The sequence below is a fragment of the Salminus brasiliensis genome, chromosome 15, assembly GCF_030463535.1.
Source record: "Salminus brasiliensis chromosome 15, fSalBra1.hap2, whole genome shotgun sequence".
In the NCBI taxonomy this organism is placed as follows: Eukaryota; Metazoa; Chordata; class Actinopteri; order Characiformes; family Bryconidae; genus Salminus; species Salminus brasiliensis.
The window spans coordinates 5,464,582-5,470,581 of record NC_132892.1 but is presented as its reverse complement, the minus strand read 5'-3'; positions in this window follow the sequence as shown (position 1 = coordinate 5,470,581).

Genomic DNA, 6,000 nt, shown 5'->3' with positions numbered 1-6,000 from the left:
AATAGATAAAGAAGAAAAAAACAATAAAAATAATTAAAAAAATAAATAAACCAATGAGTAAAGAAATCTAACTTTAGAACCAGTTGTAATCCATATGTTTCAACCAGGTCTTTGAGGGTTAATCCAGTCTGTCTTATCCAGTCTGTAATATTTGGACGGTGCGATTTTTCCCCAAAACAGTGCTATTAGATCTTTACGTTTTTATTAAAATTATGATTTTCTGGAAATAGATAGCATATCTTCTCACAAGTCACTCGAACCTCATTCCATCTGAATCTTTCTACATTGCCAGACACCCTAAAGCATTGTTCCTTTAGCCTCTGTGTATTCAGTGCATATGTCTGGTGTTTAATATTTATTTTATGAATATTATTATTATGACCAACTGAACATCGCTTTAAATACATTTCCCTCAAAAGCCTAAAGCATTTTCATAGTACTGTGTGTCTGTTATTCAGTCCTGAAAATGGGCTGCAAGTTTGTGTGGTAATGAGTGGGCAGAGTCAGAGCTAGAATGACCCATCCCAAACAAGAGGGTACATAAAGTGCGTCTCCCAAATCCCAAAACAGAAGACCAGTCTGTACCACAGGATTGGCAGCTGGTCAGTGGAGGCAGTCTAAGCAGGACGCTGGGACCCCTGGAGGAGCAGAAGACGTAGAGGCTGGTGGAGCGACACCAAGTAGATCACAATGTCTGAACTGCGTAAACCATGAAGCGTGATCATTTCCATCACAGGAGTGCTGCCCAACTCTCCTCCTATCTACCACCCAGCAGGGTTTAGTTTCATCACACCTGACTCCAGTTGCTGTATCATATGCTACTTTCATGCTGCAACAATTAAAGAAAGGGTGACTGGATTTTTGGACATTGCTGACTAGGGCTGAAACGATTATTAGAATTCAGTTACAAAAAATGTTAAGGCAAATTGTTTGCCTCGAGGCTTCGTTTAAATAATGTCACCAACGTCCATCTATTTTAAATGTCTCTGCTATCGCATCACTCCCAGCTTGTAGAGGTTTCTGCGCAGCTCCAGTCAACATTGTTTTACTGTTATAAATGAGACACATTTCAAAGATTTAAGCTGGCATGTTTATTTTTGCTCTCTATGTCAATGACGGAAAATGAAGATACCGGGGTGTGGGTGTGGGACGATTTTACGCTGCTTAGGTCGGACAATGAAGTGCAGTGTATTCACTGTATAAACGGACAATGACTACCATACTAGTACTTCGTCAATGCTGTAGCACCTGAACCGAAAGCATCCTCACGTAAACTGCTCTTCTCCAAGTGGACTCAAAGTCTTTACAGTGCATGTTTACGATTGCTAACTGCTAACACTAGCGCTTGTTAGCACGTACAGTATTTGTAATTATTTGGAGCCCGTGTTATCAGTTGATAGCGTTTAGGTATGATGAGTAGCAGGACAGCAAATGCACCAAGATCTCACTCATGTAATTTATCCCTCCTTACCTCTCCCTCCCTCCCACACACATGCACACACACACACACACACACACTGATTACATCTCAAAACACACCTTTCCTATAAATAAGGGAGTAATAATAAATGCAACAGAAGACAAAATCATTTATGACTACATCAGTGACTACTTTCCTTAGCATATATATTTACTTTTAGAGATGATTAGGAAATTCCTGAGTCGTCGGAAATCCTGCGTCGCCGCACCCGCCCCAGGGGCGGTTTTGGTCCGCGGTCCCAGGCTTCTCGGGACTTTTAAGTTGGCGTTTGGTTGATTTCCCTACTCACGGACTTTCTGTTCCTCTTGTTCACGTCAGTCACGAAGGACTTTTATGTTGACAGCTGTTTGTGTATGATGCCATGTTTTCTGTTCAGTCCATGTGTTGTTCATTCACGGTTAATTTGTGTTCTGATTTGTTTCACCTGGGAGCTGGGGTATATAGGGAGCTGAAGCAGACTCCTCCGTGCCGGGAATTGTACTTGCCACGCCAAGCTGTATGGTTGGCTTCGTTGTTACGATAATTCTTGATTCGTTTATGGTGTTCACTGGAGTACGCTCTTTAAGAGCCAGTGCTCATTCAGAAGGAGTTTGCTTCTTTGCTGACTGGTTGGTCACCTGTGGGATTCGGTGGCCGACTCCTTAGTGTTCGAGTCAAGTAAGTTTAGTCTACCCTGTTTGAGTTGTCCCGAGTTTGTGTTCTGTTCTCGTTTTTACCCTGTACTTTCCTGCCACTTCTGGTTTTGTTTTCATCCTTGGTTTTGTTATTAAATTATCTTGCTTTGCACTGTCCCTGTGAGTGTTCCCTGGTCATTGTCTAGCCTAGCCAGCATGACCGTATCATGCTGAACACCCAAATAAACAGCTCTGTGACAGCAAATTTCATCACCAAAACTAAAAAATCACAGTTAAAATTCAGATTTATGAATCATGGCATTAAATATTTTAAGTTTAATAAAAGTGATTTAAATGTACAAATGCAGATTCTGTCACCTTTTAAGCTCCATAGATTAGACTAGCCCTATCTAAAGCCAAGTGGAAAGCAAACATACATTTAGAGAAATCCGCTCAGCAGAAACTGTAATTGTGATAAATGATAGTTTCACAACATGAAAACATATCATGTGAACGTTACAGTAATCGCTGCATTTCTGTTCTGCTGTGTCTCAGTGTTGGAGCGATGGAGAATTAAGAGTGAATGTAAATAAAAACAAACATTTGTTTGTTTTTGTTTGATTAATTCACAGTTCCTAGTTGTTCCTGATTTAAAGATCATTTAAACACCAAAACACTGTCATGAGTTCCCATTATCCACACACTTCTCACCTACCACGTGGTAGGTGATGACCACGTAAAATGACAGTGCAGGGTCAGCGGATGCTGAGGCGTATTGTGTGCAGAGGTCGCCAACTTTCTATAGAGTCAGTCGTTACCAACCTCCAAGCTTTATGTAGTCTTCAGATTAGCTCAAGAATGATGCGTAGAGAGTTTCATGGAATGAGTTTCCACGGCCGAGCAGCTGCATCCAAGCCTTACATCATCAAGCACAATGTAAAGTGTAATATGCAGTGGTGTAAAGTACACCACCACTGGACTCTTGAGCAGTGAAGACGTGTTCTCTGGAGTGACAAATCACGTTTCTTTGTCTGGTAATCCGCTGGAAGAGTCTGGGTTTGCCCTGAGCTCTTGCCAGGAGATCGCTACTTGTCTGATGAATGCATTGATTTTGCATTTCATGCTCCTAACTTTGGGGGAACAGTTTGGGGTTTGGTGTAGAAAATCTTGACTGGCCTGCACACAGTTCTGACCTCAACCCGATAGAACACCTTTGGGATAAATTACAGTGGAGACTTTGAGCCAGGCCTTCTCGTCCTCAGAGTGTCTAATCTCACAAATGCACTTCTGGAATAACGGTCAAAAGTTTCCATAAACACACTCCTAAACTTTGTGCAAAGCCTTCCCTGAAGAGTTAAAGCTGTTATAGCTGCGAAGGGTGGCCCGTTATCATAATAAACCCTATGGATTAAGAATGGGTCACTCAAGTTCATATGCGTGCGAGGCAGGCGAGCAAATACTTTTGGCAATATAGCATATAAAACCCCTGACTAAACATATAAAATCACCACACTCAACAGATGTTCAGACAGCTTTTTTACGTCATGACAAACAAGAGTAAATCACAGATATTCTAAAACAAGTTTTGTTTAATAGCGGAACATCCTGCCTTTGTGAGACATACTGTCACGCCCGCGTCGCCGCGCCCGCCTCGGGGTCGGTCATGTGTCGTGGCGCGCAGGACGTCAAGAGACGGAACGTCATGTTGAATTTTTAAATGTTGCATTTTTCCTTCACATTATGTTCATGGTTCACAGTTTTATTCTGTCTTGTGTTTTAGTTCATGTTTGGTTAATGTGTTTCACCTGTGGCTGACTTATTTAAGGAGGGCTAACACCAGCAGCCAGTGCCGAGGATTAACATCCTAAGGTTGTGTATACCTTTGTGTAACGTAGAAGGTGTTCAGTGTTACTATCTGAGGCACCGTGGTTCAGAGTGGGTTCGTTGGGTTTGCTGATAGCCTTGTAGCTTAGAGGCTATCCTCCTTAGCTAGGGAGAATCAGTTTGGCTACCGTTCAGTTCTGACTCTCAGCTCTCTGTAGTCTACTCTTCGGCAGGTTCAGGAAGGGCTCGTTCAGGGGACTGAGCCCTAGCTCCCGTAGCCTCAGGTATGAAGCTACATCACGGTCTTTGTTTTAAAGACAGGCTCTAAGGATCCCCGGTACTCAGGGGAGTTAGCCCTCTCTCAGGTTCTGTCGTTCAGGTTCGGTAGCGGTTCCCTCAGCTCTGGAGTCACGTAAGTTCAGAAGCGCCTGACTAGCGCGTTTTTTTGTGTTTTCACGGTTTTCACCCAGGCACTGCCTGTAGGTTTTGGTTAGCATTATCTCTGGCTCAGACCTCTCTCTGGCTCGCTAGCCTAGCCCTCGTCTCACGTCAGCCTCAGGGGTGCTCCTTTGTTTTGCTCAGTTTAGTTGTCACTGTTATTGTTTGGTTCATATTATCCCTGGTTAACTATTGCTGCTTTTGTTTTCTGTTCTGCCCTGTTTATTTATCAATAAACTCTCTCGCTTTGGTCCATCCCCTGCGAGTGTTCACCCTCTTTGTGTCTGTCCTAACGGATCATGACGCATACCTCCATAAATATTATTAAAATGTTGTAATTAATAGCATAAAAAACATCTTGTAAATTGCAATTGATTATGAACTGATAAAAAATAAAAAGATATGTATGTGTACTCTGGCTGAAAAAAAAAACAACTTTAAGTAGAATATTGGGGTTTTTTTGTCCATGGTACTTTTTCCAATTTATTTTTCCTGCTCTAGGATTATGTAGGAGTGTGTAAAAATTAAGATGATTCCGTATTAATCCCGTATTAATTAATAAACATTTTTTTAAGGAATATACAGACAACATTATATATATACACCACCGTCTGAGACTAGATTCTGTCCGAAGGAGTTCCCCAAGCAACATAGACGGATTCCTGTCCTACTTTAGCTTTTATATTAGGTATTTCCTAAGCGACAGCTGTATTGAAGACCCACAGTGTAGTAAAAAACAAGCTCGTAACTTTTTATGCTTTGACGTCTTTTTATGTAAGACTTATGTTTCCGTCAAACAGTTGTCCCTTTCTGTAAAACGTGACAAAAATATAATCATAAATGGTCGGAGGTGACGTTAGGGGAAAAAAGGAGCGGTACAGAATTGCTTTCAAAACCCCACCTCTGACCGTATGTCTTCCACACATCATCAGCGAAAGAGCGACACACACACACACACACACTTTGAGGAAACTCTGTAGGGATTCCAGCCAATTCTGATAGACTGGTACTCTGATAGACTGTTCAAATGATTCAGATTAAAGACTTTGAGGGAAAATGGTCTATGGTCATTTTACCGAAAAAGAACAAAAACGTGGAACGTTACGTTGTTTTTCGCAAGTACGCCTTTTCTCAGAAGGAAAAGAACTGTAACCTGACCAATGTGAGGCTGACTGAGAGAGAGCTCTACATGCTCAATCAAACCATCCTGAAAAACAGAACAGGTTGGTGAAATCCATTCTATGCTGGTCCAGACACGAAACACGAGAACCACCAGTCACGATTTGGGATTCTCTGTGTCTGTAAGGAAAGGTGGACTGATAAGCGTTAAGCGTTAAGGTGAGATCCGCCTTTCAACAACAACGCATAACTCTGATCATCTCACGCTATTCGGACCAAGATAACGCCTACAGAGTTCAGCTGGGGGTGCGAACGGCTAAGGTCGTACGTCAAGAAAGCTTGTGTGAAAATTACGAGGAGCAATGGATTTACTTTTTCGCTCCGCTCGAAAATGAGACCGAAGAGATCACTGAAGGTTCGCTGCTGGAATCTGAACTTTTAGACCTCTATGAAACGACCCGTAACATTTTGTCCGGTAAGTAAAACTTTTTTTTTTCTCACGTACGATCATTTCAACAATTTCTC